This window comes from Nannospalax galili, unplaced genomic scaffold (assembly GCF_000622305.1).
Source record: "Nannospalax galili isolate Female #2095 unplaced genomic scaffold, S.galili_v1.0 scaffold456, whole genome shotgun sequence".
Lineage (NCBI taxonomy): Eukaryota > Metazoa > Chordata > Mammalia > Rodentia > Spalacidae > Nannospalax > Nannospalax galili.
Window position 1 is genome coordinate 490578 of NW_008337055.1, and position 16569 is coordinate 507146.

Genomic DNA, 16569 nt, shown 5'->3' on the forward strand with positions numbered 1-16569 from the left:
GGACACCAATAGCCCAGGAAACAAGGGCAAGAATTAACAAGTGGGACCTCATTAAACTAAAAAGCTTCTGTACATCAAAGGAGACAACCAAGGAAACAAACAGAAAACCCACAGAATGGGAGAAAATCTTCACCAGCGCCACCACACCTGGCTCTTTAGCTAGATTTTTACCTTTTGTGTTTTTCAAGTTTTGTAAGTTGAATGAACATGCTAATAAAGCCTAACGGCAGCGGAATATGAAACATATGTTTCATCTTTTTCAAACACCTCTCCATTCCTTAGATTAGATATGGAAGAAGTGTCCAAAGAAAAGGGAAAATTAAAAATATTTTTAAAAAGGTGGGGGGGCTGCTTACAAGTTTAACAAACTGTTAGAATCCAGCATGCCTTCCGAGGTCTCAACTCAAATGTCAAAACAAAATGCTTTCAAACTTTCAAAGTAAACAAAATTCATACTTTAATCCAAACACTTTGAAAGCAACACAAACCAAAAATTATGAATCAAATAGGATCCTTAAACAACCAACTCAGAATAAACAAGTGGACTATTACGCAAACCAAGGGAGGTATGAAAGAAAGACCCCAGAAAGAACTCATCGTAATCTACCCGAGGAGACGTCAGATTGCGGGACTTAATGGGTCCACACAGGACTTTTGTTTCCATTCAGGTGGCTCCCCCAATGGACAGTAGATCAGTTTCAGGGCCCCACCTTTGGTGCCATAACTGCTGACATAACACAACACTCACTTCAAAAGGGATAAAAGATAGTTTGTTCTGGGGCCAAACATGAGTGATGATGGACCGAGGACACAGACTCAGGTTACCCCAAATTCCATGTTCTAGCATGGAAACAGTTTCATGGTTTCTATAGTAACAGAACAAAGAAAGTCATAAACTAAGACACTTTTCAAATACATTGGTGGAAACGTAAAGTAGGTGGATTCAGCAAAAGAGAAATCTCAGGTGTAGGCTGAGATGCTGTTCAATGACACTCAGCCTTTGCTTGATGGGAGCTACGGTTTTGTTAATTCATTCCAAAAGGTTTTTCATCTGTTAGTCATAAGATGTTAGGTCAGACACAGAGGTGGGCAAGGAAAGGCTATTTTGGGGGCTAAAGATGACCCAAGATGAATTGTGGACATGCTCTGAACCTGCAAAGAAGTGGGTAGAATGAGGGAGAAAGTCACCTAAGATGGGTGAGCTAATTTCTTTAAGTTATGCAATATGTTTATAACTGGGCTGGCAGAAATGAAGATATTCTGAAGGGACACTTGTGTGTCTCTCTCTTTGACTACCAGACTACTGAAAGAATGAACCTTGAAAGAAATGGGAAATTTCCCAGTAATTTCATGATGGAGGAAGGAAAACCTGCCAGTCAGATTTAAGGGAGAACTTTTCTCCTGGAAAGAGTACTAACAACTTTTCAGACCACTTTATAGGATGAAGCTGAAGACCACACAATGCTGAGTCACTGGCTGGTGAGACTACATCATGACCTGGACCACTTTGCAGTGCGTATCCCTAGCCCTGTATTTAAACTTCAATCTGAAACTTCACTCCCAAAGATGGAGTTGGAGGACACTGACTTGTGGGAAGACAGACGTGAGGAAATCGCTGGACCTTTTCGTCTCTCTTCCCAATGTGGATGAACGTTCCCAGAAAAAAACCCTGCAAACTGAACCTTCTGCAAAGCTAATTAACTCATTAGAACATCAGTGATTTTGGAGAGTTTGGAATGCTGCAAACTAAGGTTTACCTTGGCCTACGTTCTATCGCCTAAATAGCCATTCCTTGCCCACCTCTATGTCTGATTTAACAGCCTGTAGGGTGACAGATTAAAACATTTTGGAATGTATTAACAAAACCCGTTTCTACCAACTGAGGCTAAGCGTTCATCACATGGCGTCTGATAGCTGAGGTTTCCCCACTTTGCTCTAACTACCTACTTAGTGTTTCCACCAGTGTATTTATGATTTATGATTTTCTTTGTTTTGTTACTATAAAAACTTCATGAAATTGATTCAACATTGGAAGATGGTATTGACGGTGACCTACATCAGAGTTCCCAGGCCCTGGTCACTCATACTTGGTTCTAGTGTAAACCGCCCCTTGCCTCCTTTGGGTTCAGGGTTGTGGTTTGGGGTTGACAACGGCCACATTGAATAAATCTCCATTTTTTGCTTTCTATTTTCACTTGACTCTTTTAATTGGGTTGTTGAGGATGGGTGACCTAACTTGGTTTGGGACACAGATTGTGACCCACAAGTATGATAACATGCTTAGACAGAAGTAATCCCAGAAGGATGGAGTGATTCGTTCTCTAACAGTGTGAAGGCAGTAAGAGCAATACAGCTGGATGTGGCGGCACATACCTTTAATCCAAGCCCTCAGGAGGTAGAGACAAGGTGAATCTCTCTGAGGTCAAGACCAGTCTGTTCTACATAATGAGTTCCAGGCCAGCCAGGGTTACATAGTGAGGCCCTGTCTCAAAAAAGAAAACCACTGCTCTCTTCAGCAGCACACAGAGTAAAATTAGAAGAATACGTAGAAAATTAGCATGACCCAGCAAGACTGACATGTGAATTTGTGAAGAGGTCCATTTGTTAAAGAAAATGGCCATGTGTTTGTGTGTGTGTTGGGCGGGGGGGCTTCCTGGGAGGGGAGGTGGAATGCAATTGTGTAAAGAAAGGGGGAAGGGGAATGATAGAGCGTAGAAAGGATTAAAGGCAGTAGGAGGGTAGGGTAGAGTGGGGGTCTGGGGAGGGTAACAAACATTAAAGGCCTTTAGAGACCTGCCACTATATATATGCTAGTTAGATGATAGATAGATTAGGTAGATAGATTGATAGGTGATAGATAGATGATAGATAAGTAGTGTGGTGGATAGCTTTAGTGTCAACTTGACATACCTGGGTTGAGGGATCCTCAGTTGGGGAATTGCCTCCATTGGACTGGCCTGTGGCCATGTCTGTGGGGTATTTTCTTGATTGTTGAGTGATGTGGGAGGGCCCAGCCCACTATGTGTAGTGCCACCCCTGGGCAGGTGGGCCTGTGTTGGATAAGTGAGCAAGCTAAGCAGGGGCCAGGGGAGCAAGCCAGTAAGCAGCATTCCTCCATGGCCTGTGTTCCAGCTCCTGCCTCCAGGTTCCTGCCCTGAGTTCCTACCTTGGACTCCCTGATGAACTGAGGCCTGGGAGATGTAAGATAAATAAACCCTTTCCTCCCCAAGTTGATAGTGGTCAGTGTTTTGTCACAGCAATGAAGAAACAAACTAGGACAGATAGATAGATAGATAGATAGATAGATAGATAGATAGATGATAGATAGATAGATGATAGATGATAGATTGATAGATGATAGATAGATTGATAGATAGACAGATAGCTCCATCTGATAGATGATAGATAGGTAGATAGATAGATGATACATAGATTATAGATGATATACATGATAGACAATAGATTGATAGATGATAGATATATAGATATTAAAAGGAGTCACCTTATAACAGGGGAACATTGCGCCTACTAGACACCATAGAGAAGGGAAGTGAAAGCGCGATGCCAAGAGACTCCCTCTTTTGAAGCTGTTGACCAGGGGCCCCACAGATCCGCAAACAACACTGGCCATTGCCCCTTCTCTTGGTTACCCACCAGAACTTCACGGTAAGACCCTATACCTGAAGACACTGTATACATGAGCTGCAGAACAAACAAGGAGAAATCAAGCTATGCTGACGTCAGAGCCTCATCTCCCCAGGCTGGTGTTCGCAGTGCCGGAAGGTGCTGTGCATGCTACCAGAAGAGAAAATTTACCATGAACATTACCCAGTTGTGAATCCTGTGAACTACAGCAATAATTGGTCTGGCAAGATATGCCCACCAGCACAATGGTGGTGTGACTATCATAGGAGGAACCAGCTACTTTCTAATTGGATTGAGTTCTGTTTTATAAGATGGAGTTAATACCTGATATTGATATCAGGCCTAGGAACATGAGGGTAGATAGACCACAAGCCACAAAGGCCACAGGCCGTGGGAGAAAGCTTAATATGATTGCTCTTCATGAGGTAGTCTGTCAGGTCTCCACCAACGAGGTCCAGACTCAGGATGGTGTGGGGGGAGAGTGTAGCCCTTATAGACAGGCACAGTGTGGCTGATCCTATCTTGGAGTCCATCATGATGCCAGTGGTGTGGCCAGATGTGGACAGGGACTGCACAGTCTGGATGGCTACTGTGTTGAAGGCTAGTGTGTTAAACGTCTCAAGGGATCATGATCTGGGTCATTATTACACAGTTAGCCTTGGGGTTCAGAGGGGCCTAAGTGAGCAGCATGGGGTGCTCCTTGGGGGTACATGCAACTCATTGTAGGAAGTGTGGTGCCAGACCTTCTCCTAGTTGGTGACATCGTGGTGCGTGATGGGGCACTTCAGGGTCAGGATGCCTCTATTGCTCTGGGCCTTGTCACCCACATAGGAGTCCTTCTGGTCCATGCACACCATCATGCCCTGGTGCCTCGGACAACCCACTATGGAAGGGAAGATGGCCCTGGGAGCACCATCATCCATTTGCACACACAGGAGCAGTTGTCGACCAAGAGTGAGCACAGAGATCGTTATTCATGACAAACTGAGTGGCAGGTGTGGACCAGTGGAGGAGGGACCTTGTGCTTCAGGGGTGGACGTGGACTTGACAGTTCAGTAACTATTTTTTAATAAGGGGAGACTGCCATCCTTATTTGTAACTGTGTGGTTTGTGGTTTATTTTTTTCCTTTTGGTGTGTGTGTGTGTGTGTGTGTGTGTGTGTGTGCACTTACGTGCGTGTATGTGTCTGTCTGTCTGTCTGTGTGGCAGGATCACTCTGTATCCCTCTCCCCTATCCCAGGTTGGCCCAGAACTCACTAAATAGGTGAAATTGGTCTTGACTGTATAGCAATCTTACCCTCAGCCTCCCAGATTCTGGGATTATGGGAATAAGCCAAAATTCACAGTTGACCTGTGACTTTTTTGGACATCATTGCTAAAAGCCTTTACATTCTTTCACTTTTATAGGTAGCTGAACAAAAATGGTGATTCCACATAGGTAAGGATATGAGAAATTTTTTCTAATGTCAAGATCTACCCACTGGTCCTGAGATTTCTTATTTCCGATTGATTGAAGATACTTAACAGATTTTTTGTAATGTTTTATTATTTTCACTTTATGCCTGTGAGTGTATTGCTTGCATTTATATAGGTGCACCGTGTTGTGCAATGCCCAAAGAGGTCGGAAGATGGTATTGGATCCCCTGGAACTGGAGTTAACAGATGATTGTTAGCCACCATGTGGGTGCTGGAAATCAAACCGGGTCCTCTGTAAGAGCAGTCAATGTTCTTAACCACTGAGTCATCTCTCCATTCCCTTAAGGATTTTTTTTTTTTTAAGATAGGGTTTAATATGGCCTTGAAATCACTGTATAGACAAGGGCAATCTCAAAATTCAGATCATTCTGCCCCTACATACTGAGTAATGGGATTACAGACAGGAGCCCATCATGTATATTTAATAATTTTACATTATTTTAATTTAAAATTAAAAAATTATTTTGTGTGTGTGTATGTCTATAATGTGTAGGTGTGCATACCTGTGTGTGCATGAGGATGTGTGACCAACATGGCATACCTCTGGAGGTCGGAGGACACCATCAATACCTGTCTTCCATTCTGTCTTCTTTGAGACAAGGGTATCTTTGTTGTTTACTGCTGTGTATGACAGGCCAACTGGACCTCGAACTTCCTAGGGATGATCCTGTCTCTGTACCGCATCTCCCTGTAGGAGCACTGGGATGACAGACGACCACACTGTGTCTGGTTTACGGGGGTTCTGGGGATTCAAACTTAGATCTCATGCTTGTGTGGCAAGTGCTTAATCCACTGAGCCATCTCCCCAGCCCCTGTTTGTAAAATTATTATGAAACTACATCCATTTATACAAATTAAATTTATGCAAAGCAAGCAAGACTTGTAAAACAAATACCTGATAATGAATTACCCATCCCAAGAACTGTGGTATCAGGACTGGTGGTATATTGAACCTAGTAACAGAGTGCTTTCTTAGCATGCCTAAAGCCCTGGGTTTAATTCAGTCAATAACTTCCTAAATCTGGGCGGCTGTGGTTATATCTCCCATGCACACTGCGTGTGGTAAAGTACTATCCTATGCTTTGGACTAATTGTCCTTGTTCTTTTATTTTAGGGCTCCAGACTGGACTAATTCCTGTACATTGCCCACTGTTTCATTTGACCTGTCTTCATCTTCACATAAATGGAACCATATACTGTACGAGGATTTATGATTTAAAAATTTATTGAATTTTTGTGTATTTCATACAGAAAATCATCTTTATACCCCCTTCCCCATTGGCCCCCTCCCCCACTAGGCCTCATAGATTCTGTCATTTGTGTTAAGGCTTATCATGTAAAGTTACTGTCCCCAGATGTCCTTCAGTGCAAGATCATCCACTGGGATCTAGTCAGCCTGTCTAGAGTCCCTCACTTTAAGAAGATCCGCTCTTCCTCAGCAGCAATCAGCTGCCAATAGTTCTTTAACCAAGATTGGAGCCTGCTGCCCATTTCCACAGTTCTGTGCTGGGTTTTTGTCTGTTTGAGTTTGTAGGGGTCTTGTGCATGCTGACAGCATTGCTGTAAGGTCGTATGAGAAGGGTCCCAGGAGCCTGTAGGACTCTATTTCCATATGGTCATGCACCTCCTCCCTGATTCTTACAATCTTTCTGCTGCCTCTTCTGAGATGGTTTCTGAACCCTGGGTGGGTGGATGTTAATATAGGAGTCCTGTCCAAAGACCCACACTCTGTAGACTCTTATTCTCTGTGTCTTGGCCATTTGTGACCTTTTGCGTTCCTGGCCCTCTGTTGCATGAGGGAGCTTCATTGATGAGAATTTAAAGATGCATTACTGTTCTCTTCATCCCTTGTTCTATGTTCCGTGAGCCTTAGGTGTAGAGGTTGCATCCTAGATGTGCCACTTAGACTCGAGCAGTTCACAGACAATCTCTGTGTGTGACCAGTTGTGGAACTCTGTAATTATCTTTATTTCTTGAAAAAGAACCTTCTTTGATGGGTGGTGACTGGGATACTTGTCTATAGATTTAAGGATCCATATTTTGCACATAGTAAGAAATTATATTAGTCTAGGGATGTGACAGCCTTGGGGTTTTCTCTAAGATCTATGACCTCTCCAGCTATGTGTATCTGGCTAGTTTTATAGAACCAGACATGAGTTCCCTCCCACTGAGCAGGCTTTAGGTCCAATTAGTTAGCTGTTGATTACCCCCAGGATAAAAGTGCTACTACTACACCAGTGTCATTGGCTGTGCTGGGCATTGATGTGGTTTTTAGGCCTTGAAGGTGTGGCTGGACCATGGATTCATGTTCTTCCTTAGCAGCGTGTGTGGTGGTCTCCAAATCTATGAGACCAGCTTTCAGGTGGCTTCTAGATCATTTCCTGCTCTGTTCTAAATCCTGTCTCCAAAGTGTGGATTTATGATTTTTTTCATTCAAGCTGATTTCGTTTTGAGAACAATTCACATTGATATATATATTACTCCAGTACTACCCATTTTAATAATTAAATAGCATTTCTTTTTTAAAAAATTTAAAAAATATTTTACTATTTTTATTTTATGTGTATGAGTGCATTGCCTGCATGCATGTAAGTGCATCCATGTTGTGCAAAGCCTGTGGAGGTCAGAAGAGGGTGTCAGATCCCTTGAAACTGGAAGGAGGATGGAATGGAACCCAGGTCCTCTGCAAGAGCAGCCAGTGCTCTTAACTGCTGAGCCATCTCTCCAGTCCTCAATAGCAACATTTCTTTACTACATTTATTGCAACAGGATTTCATATTGTGTCATTTTTCAGACTGTTGACTCTTTTGCTGTGAGCTTTCTTGGCAAGTTCCCTGACATAGATGAAGCATGTTTGTCTAGGGTATGTGTAAAAGATGCTTTGTATTACATACGTCTTTTATAAAGGTTGAGTCTCAGTCTTCAGTGACAGCCCGTGTCTCCTCCTGCAGTCAAAACTTTTCTCTCTTTTTGAGACCAGAGACTGAGCTTCATTTCATTTTTATCTGAAAAGAGGTAGCAAGCGTTGGGCTGAGTTCAGAGGATTGTTTAAGCTCAGGGTTGGAGTTCAGCAGGGCAGTGTGGAGAGGTCCCACCTCAAAGGAAGGAGAAGATGAAGAGGAGGGGATCAGAGGAGGAGGGAGAGGGAGAGAGTAAGCTGACTAGTCACAGAACACCAAGTAAATGGGCACCCTGGCAAGTCAAAAGCATATACGCGTTGATAATGAGGAACTGCATTTAGGGAAGTGTGTGCATTTGGCTTGCTAAGCCAGAAATGCCAATGGAAGGAAATAGCTACCACTGGTCAAGACCTCAAAGTCTCTAGTCTGTCTATCTGAAGTCCCACCTTCCGGGTTTCACTGGTCCTACGATCAGGCGATTGACAGTGATACTGGAAAAGTGGGTCTTCAGCCAGACAGACGAGAGATTTTATAGTCTTGACCAGTTAAACTTCTGGGCTTTTGCTACTCTAACACCAGTTCCAGTGTAGCATGGGAAAGGTACCAAGACTTCTCATAAAGAGAAGATTTCATGGTAATTTTCTCTAGAGATTCTACAAATGTGATGGTGATACTGTAGGAAGTTGTCCCTGCAAAGGGCCAGCTTTCTAGTCTCCCCCTCACTTTTGTGAATAAATTACTTGAAAATAGTTAAGGTTTCTTGGTAACTCCCTACCATTTACCCAATAATAAACATTAAAAAAAACTCATAGACAGTAACGAGTTAAAGTAGAAAAGTTTGTAAATTCAGGTTTGTAGATTAGAGTCTTACAGCTCACTAAGTGTCACTATGGCTCTTACCAAAATGGATTTCAAAACAGCACTACAGGCTAAAAGGTTTTGGCTCTTACCAAAATGGATTTTAAAACAGCACTACAGGCTAAAAGGTTTTGTTGTTGTTGTTCATTCGTTTGGTTCTTTTGAGACACGGTTTCACAGTTTCCCTGGCTTGCCTGGAGCTTCTTGAGTAGACCAGGCTGGCCTTGAGCTCTAGCATTCTGAGTCTGGGATAGCAGGCAGGCAGAACCACACGCCGTATCACAGGAGTGACAACTATCAAAGTAATTTTGAGAGACCAATCTTGATGAAACTGAAAAAATTGAGTATCTAGATACAATTTCTCTATATAAATTAAGAAATTTCAGAGTTTACATACAGATCAACCATCTCTGATGCAAATCTACCATTAAAGTGTGAGGTCTGCTCTTCTTCTAAATTACACATAAGTTCTGAAGGGTTTAGCATGAAAAAAAGAAAGGAGTCCAGTAATAATCTTTTATGGATCACATGTGGAAATGAAAACATTTTAGTTATATTAGGTTAAGTAAAACATACTAAATGTAATCACCTGTTTCTATGTTTTTAATATGAGTTTACCAGATGTGGTGATTTATGTGAGGATGTCTCCCACAGGCTCTAAGTGTTTGGATACTTGGTCTCCTGTTTGTGGCACTGTTTGTGGAGGGTCATGGAACTTTTACATGGTGTGGCCAGGCTAGAGGAAGTAGGTTATTACAAATGAGCCTTGAGAGTCCTTAAGCCTTGCCAAATTTCCAGTGTCTCTCTGCTTCCTGTGCCTGCTGGATGATGTGATCAATTGGCTTTCTGTTCCGGTCACCTCCTGCCACCATGCTTTTCCTGCCATTAGGAACTCCTACCCCTCTAGAACTGTAAGTCAAATAAAGTCTTCCTTCTATACGTTGCATGGGTCATGTGTTTTATTATAGCAGCAGAAAAGTAACTAATGGACTAGAGAACTAAAAATGGCAATGTAGCTCACATTGCATGTCTCAGGAACAGAGCAGATCTGGACTGAAGCTCATGGCTGCTTTGGGTGAAGTGGGAGGAAGGAGGGATGTCTGTCCTGAGGTCTGGAAGGAAAGGCAGGTGCTCCGCGTTGAGCATATGTGTTTCTTGCCCTCTGTTTAAACCTAGACATCTTGGGACCCCGGAAAGTGGATTTGGGGTGCGCTGGGGTCATCGTAAGGGATTAGAAGTAGGCAAATTCCCTGACAGGCAGACAGGTAAGGAAGTCTGTAATGACAAAGATGGAAAACTTCCTGCTTCCTCACCCTAGACAAAGGCCTGGGGACTCCTTCTCCAGGCAGCAGGGCCCCCTCTTTTGGCTGGGCTGGTCCAGACCAGTTTAGATAAGTCCAAGGTCCCACCTGGACATATTCTTCCTTGGAACTATTAACCCATAAGCACTCTCTTCTTCAAGTGGACTAATCCAAAATTATGGGAGGGGGACATGCCCTATACCACCAGAAATATTTAAAAGACATGTATTCTGGGGACTCTGAGTTTCAGCTTGGGGATCCCTTTTCTGCTTGTGGCAACCCCCCCCCCCTTTACTTTCAATAAAGTTTGTTTCCTACTATATCTGAGATTCTTCTGCCTTTCAGTTTTTTAATTGGCAGGGAAAAGGAACTCAATCAAAATCCTTAGACAGTAACAATTAGATCTTTGTTCCTCTTCCAAATGTGGCTTCCTTGAATAAATATCCCTTTTCTGCTTTTCACTATTAATCTGTCTTTTTAGTTGGACTATTGAGGGTGGTAGCCAATTGTGTTAGGCTGCCAGGGGTCAAGCTGTGACCCTAACATACAGTGAAGACACAGGTCCAGGAGTTGTGTGGGGGAAAAAAAAATCTAGACTTGACAAGGACATACTTTCTCCAAAAGTTTTTTACTTGTTTAATTTTTATTTAAATTTTGTTTTTACAGGGGTGAAATAGGTCTGCAAGTTTTCGATAGGTTCGAGTGAATAGGATTTCCTTTTATAGGGTGTTAGCCAGGGCCACCCCATCTGTGAAGCTCCTCTATTTTATTTTAAATGTGACAACTGTAGACACTACGTGTCTACCGTGTAATTTTGTTTCCAGAACTGAAGTAACTTGTTTCACTAGATCCTTGCCTTTTGGGACCTATGGAACCCCAGGAATGACTGGCCGGGAGAGGTGTCCATCTGTCACCGGCATTCTTTAACTCACCACTCTCTGGCTACTTGTAGCAGTGGCCACTTGTGGGCTTCAAAGTGAAACTTCAATCTCTGTCCCCCTTCTCTTTCTCTGAAAGCAACAGGGCATGGCTCAGGGTTAGGAGCACTGGCTACTCTTACAGAGGACCTAGGTTCAGTTCCCAGGACCCACATGGCAGCTAACTGTCTGCAACTCCAGTTCCAGGGAATTCAACGCTCTCTCTGGCCTCTATGGACACTGCATGACACGGGTGTACTTACAGGCAGGCAAAACACTCGTACACACAAAATTAAAAAATGTTTTGTTTTTTTTTTTTTAAAAAAGGGATGGGGCTCAGCAGTTAAAAGCACTGGCTGCTTTTGCAGAGGGCCTGGGTTTGATTCCCAGCACCCACATGGTGGCTAACAACCATCTGTAACTCCAGTTTCAGGGGATCTGACGCCTTTTTCTGACCTCCATGGGCATTGCACGACACAGGTGCACTTACATACATGCAGGCATTCATGCACATAAAATAAAAAACTCATATACTCATACACATGAAATAAAAAAAATATTTTAAAAATTAAAAGGAAAGAAGGGGCATTGCATGTCGCTGCGTGGCTGAACACTCCTTTGAGCCCCTGGCATGCTGTCTGTCTGTCTGTCTGTGGCATGTTACTCTTCTCGTAAATGTCTTACTCAAAAGGAGCACCTGCCCCAGTGTCCTCTGTGAGCCAGACCTGAAACTTTTCTTAGGGAAAGTAGAAAAGAACCAGGCCTAGCCTATGAGTCCCAGGTCTTGGGAGGCAGAGGCAGGAGGAACTCTGTCTACAGCCTAATTTTGGCTTCGTGATTCCCTGTCTCATTTCCCCCCGACCTACCCCAAGAAAAAGTAGAAAAGGTTAGAAGCATTTCATGTTAGAGAGTGTGATAAAAGGTAGACTCCTGGGATAGCAGATCACAGAAAGCTTTAGCTTGAAGCTCCCTGTTCTCACTAGAGACCCTGGGGGCAGGACACATGCATTTCAGAGAGAGGGTGAAATGTCAAGGGCCTAAGTGAAAGAGAAAATGCAACTCTAATTTGGTTAAGAAACATTTTATTTCGCTTGATCAGTAAGACAGGTCGGGTAACTAGAGGAAAGAATGGGAATTTGCCTGCTGTGTTTGGCCTTCTCATAGGAGAATAAAGGTTTTATTTAAGTCACATATTCCTTGAAATAAGACATTTTTAAGAGGAGGGAGAATGCTTTAACTGCCCTGTTGTTATTTTCCAGGGTCACAGGACTCATTGCTGGTCAACATTGTCAGGTACAGTCAGTCACCCATCATTTAAAATTTGCTGGATCTGTATTTACAAATGACAAGAAACAACTCTCTCTCTCCTCTCTTTCTCTTTGTCTGGTTTTGAACTCACAGAGAGTTGCCTACTTCTGCCTCCCTAGTGCTGGGATTAAAGGCGTGCACCACCACACCTGGCTTTTAATGTAATCCTGACTACTGAAATGCATAAGTTATTTGGAGCAATGTGTGTTACAGAGTTCTTGATTTAAGTTGGTGAACTCTTCTTACGATGAGTTCAACCCCCATCCTACAAGGAGCTAAAGGTGTAACTAGAATGCAAGGTGCAGTTTGAAAATAAAAATCACACAGGCCATGTGTCACATACCTGTCACCCTGGCACTTGGGAGGTAGAGGCAGGAGAATCAGAGTTCAAAGACATCTCTGGCTACATAGAAGGTTTTAGGCTAGCCTGGGCTACATGAGACCCTGTCTCAAAACAAACAAAAACAAAACCAAAAACCAACCAAGCAATCATCAAAAACAATTGACTAGTAAGTTTACAAATAAGTAGATTGTCCTAGTAGAGTTTTTCCCTATAAAAATTCTTTCTGTGGTGCTGGAGAGATGGCTCAGTGGTTAAGAGCACTGCTGCTCCTGCAGAGGACCTGGGTTCGATTCCCAGCACCCACATGGCAGCTATGAACTGTCCTTAACTCCAGTTCCAGGGAAATCCAAAGCCTTCTTCTGACCTCCATGGCATTGCACGACACGGGTGCATTCACATACATGCAGGCAATACACTCATACACAGAAAATAAAGATAATAAATAAAATATTTAAGAAATTCTTTCCACATTCACTAATTGTTTTTTCATATTTACACAAATAGAAAAAATGAAATTAACTTAAAAATATATTCTTATGTGTTTTTGTTATATAGTTGTGATCTCAAAGAAGGAATTCCAAGCTTGCTTTTGCCTTTCCTCTGAAAGTGCATCTTTCTGGAATATGTATTCTGTTTTTTTCTTCTCATGATGCTTTTCGAAATAAACAAAACAAATGTATATTAATTATACATTAATAAATTTGTTAATCTGAGAACAAATCGTGCATGAATTTAAAAAATAACAATAAAGAAAAAGAAGGAGGGAGAGGAAGAAGAGGAAGAGGAGGAGGAGCAGGAGGACATATTCGCCTAGGTAACACTTACAAGAGACTGCCCCACCACAATCTTCATATCAGACAAAAGAGCATTCAAGGCTCAAATTATTAGTGATAGAGAGATAGAGGGGCACTGTAAGGATTTTTATTTGCAATGAAAGACATCAGCCTTCTGGAAAGCTCTCCTCAGTACCTAAGGACCAGAGGCACTTAGAACACACACACACACACACACACACACACACACACACACACACACACTCCGCACACATACCCTAGCCTGTTTAAAAAATAAGTACGTAAAAAAGGAGACATTTCTGAAACTCCTCAGAACAATAAAGACCTAAGGTTGGAAGCCAGGGTAATAAACATACCAGCTTGGATTCCCCAGGGGCAGATGCCTTTATTAGTGAGCAAATGTTGAGCTTTGGGAGTTCAGATATGTGGGTTGCAGAAGACAGTTCCAGGCTCTTAAACAGAGCTAAGATATCTAGTGTGAAGTCAAGACTCTGACCAAGAGTAATCGGAGGGGAAAAACAAAACAAAACAAAACAGAACAAAAAACAGAGAAAGCGTCCCGAAGATTATCAGAGTGGGGTTTCCTGAAATTAAAGTGACACAGGTTCGCAGCGTCCCCTCCTGCTTCACAAAGGCAAACTGCCTACAGAGGAGAGCTCCCCTTCAACTGGGAACCCACTATCTACATTTACATAAATCATTATTGTGCACCTTTTATGTGACAGACCAGGAAATTATTATGTCCAAACATATGATCATAATAAATGTCACTAAGTCAAAGACAGAAAAGTAGACACCACAGAGAATCACCTCAGGTAAGCAAAGAACTTCGGAGATTGCAATGATCAGGTAGAGGTTATATAATAGCTATTTATTAGAAACTGAAATAAATAAGAAAATAAAGAGGAACAAGCAAAGCCAAGAACGTCTGAGAACAAGAGAAAGGAGAGTCAGGTAGCCTCGTGCTCATGACGTGAGTACTGAGTGAGAAGACGCACTCAGCACCCAAGTGCAGAACTGTCCGGCAGCTGCAGGGCTGAAGAGGATTTCAGGGGCGGGTGAGATGTCTGAGCCAGTAGAGGTGCTTGCTGCCAAGTCTGGAGGCTTGAGTTCAATCCCTGGGACCCGTAGGGTGAAAAGAGAAAACTGAAGATGTCCTTTGACCTCCCGACACTTGGTGTGCCACATGCTGCTGTCACACATACACATACAAAATAAAAGTAAGAAAAGGGTGACTTTATCTCTACACCTGTAGGGGAACCTTTCAGTAAACTGCTCTTAGGAAATCGTAACAGAACTGTGCTTAGGACTGAAGAGCTGCATGACACAACAGACTTGGCCTATGGTTCAGATAATGTTTTTGAAGCACACATTGCATAACTAGAGAAATTCAATCTTGACTTCAGAAAAAGATCACAATAGTAAAGAATTACATTCATACACGCTGTGCTTTTTATAAGAACCTAATTAAAGAGTAACAGTTGCTATTAAAGATTTATTTAATGAATAAATCCAGCTGGCCTGGATTTGCTATGGAGACCAGGCTAGCCTCAAACTCACAGAGATCTGCTTGCCTCTGCCTCCTGAGTGTTGGAACTAAAGGCTTGCACCACCACACCTGGCTATTTTATTATTTTTGATTAAGTGTATGTGCACTTGTTAGCAAGTTGGTATGTGCACATGGAGGACAGAGGACCCAAATCCCCCTGGAGCTATAGGCAGTTGTGAGTTGTACAATGTGTGTGTTGGGAATGGAGCTCAGGTCCTCTGCATGAACAACATGGGCTCTTAACTGCTGAGGCATCTCTCCAGCTCAAGAGTTATGCTGTTTACAAAGGTAGTAAAAAGAAAAAAACAATCTCCTTTGTCTTTGAAAGCTAAAAATCACATTCCCAGGCCTATGGTGGAAGGTCATTGGGGAAATGATGCTGATGTTTTCTGAAATGTAATATACACGTGGAAATCTGTGGTGTGTGAGGGCCATGCTGTCACCCCAGTGCTCTGGAGCAGGAGGATCATGAGTTCAAGGCCAGACTTGGCTTCATAACATGAAACCAGACTCAATGGAAGAAAAAAAAAGGAAGTGGGTGGAGTTGGAGTGGGGCTGGAGAGAAGGCTCAGCTTATCGCTCCTGCTTGGGACCAGAGTTCTGTTCCCAGCACCCAAATCCTTAGGCTCACAACAGCCTGCAACTCCTGTCCAGGAGCACCAACACATCTTTGGGCCTCTGTGGGCATCTGTATGCATAACAAAGGGGAAAACATAATATTTAATACATTTATTAAGAAACTGAAGATGTGTAAACTATATACTCTTAACAAAGAAGCTAAAGAGTCTACAATGAAATGAAGTAGAAATACATAAATAATACATGAATAAAAGTTAATTTATTGGTGCTAGGAATCGAATCCAGGGCATCACACATGCTACAGAAGTGTTTTACCGACGAGCTACTTTCCTAGTCTCATTTTGCTTTTTATTCTCAAAATTAAGTTGTATAGGTTGGCCTTGAATTTACCCTGAAGGCTAGGTCAGCTTTGATCTTAGGATCCTCGGGCTTTAGCCTCTAATTAGTTATGATTACAGGTCTGGACCATCAGGTAGGCCCAGCTAGAAATAAAATTTAAAAGAACACAAATTATTTATATAAACAGAGATAATTCATAAATCAGAACCTTGTTTTCTGAGGAAAAAGAGTGTGTGTGTGTGTGTGTGTGTGTGTGTGTGTTAGGAGTAAGGTATATGTCTTATGTCTTTGTGGGAAGAGATCTTATAGGAGTTAGGGAAAGGGATGAAATTGAACACATGTCATAAAAAGAGAAGGGCTGCTTTTTGGGGGGTAGATGAGAACTTGCCAGGGGACGAACCAGAGGAGTCAATAGGGGGCATCAGTAGAGGGGGATGAGTTTAAATAAATCATGATTCTTATGCATGAAAATGCCATAATGAAGCCTGTTACCTTATATGTTCTTTAAAAAGTAGTGATAATATTCAGAAGAAAAAAAGCATAGAAAACAGAGAATTTGC

The 16569-nt window shown here is 42.5% G+C and overlaps 1 non-coding gene across 1 annotated transcript; it reads left to right on the forward strand.

Annotated features, from left to right (window-relative positions):
• The first annotated feature begins 2505 nt into the window (after positions 1–2505).
• Positions 2506–2607, forward strand: LOC115070162. Its single transcript, XR_003849365.1, has one exon. It is a non-coding gene; the product is annotated as a U6 spliceosomal RNA (small nuclear RNA).
• The last annotated feature ends 13962 nt before the right edge of the window (positions 2608–16569 follow it).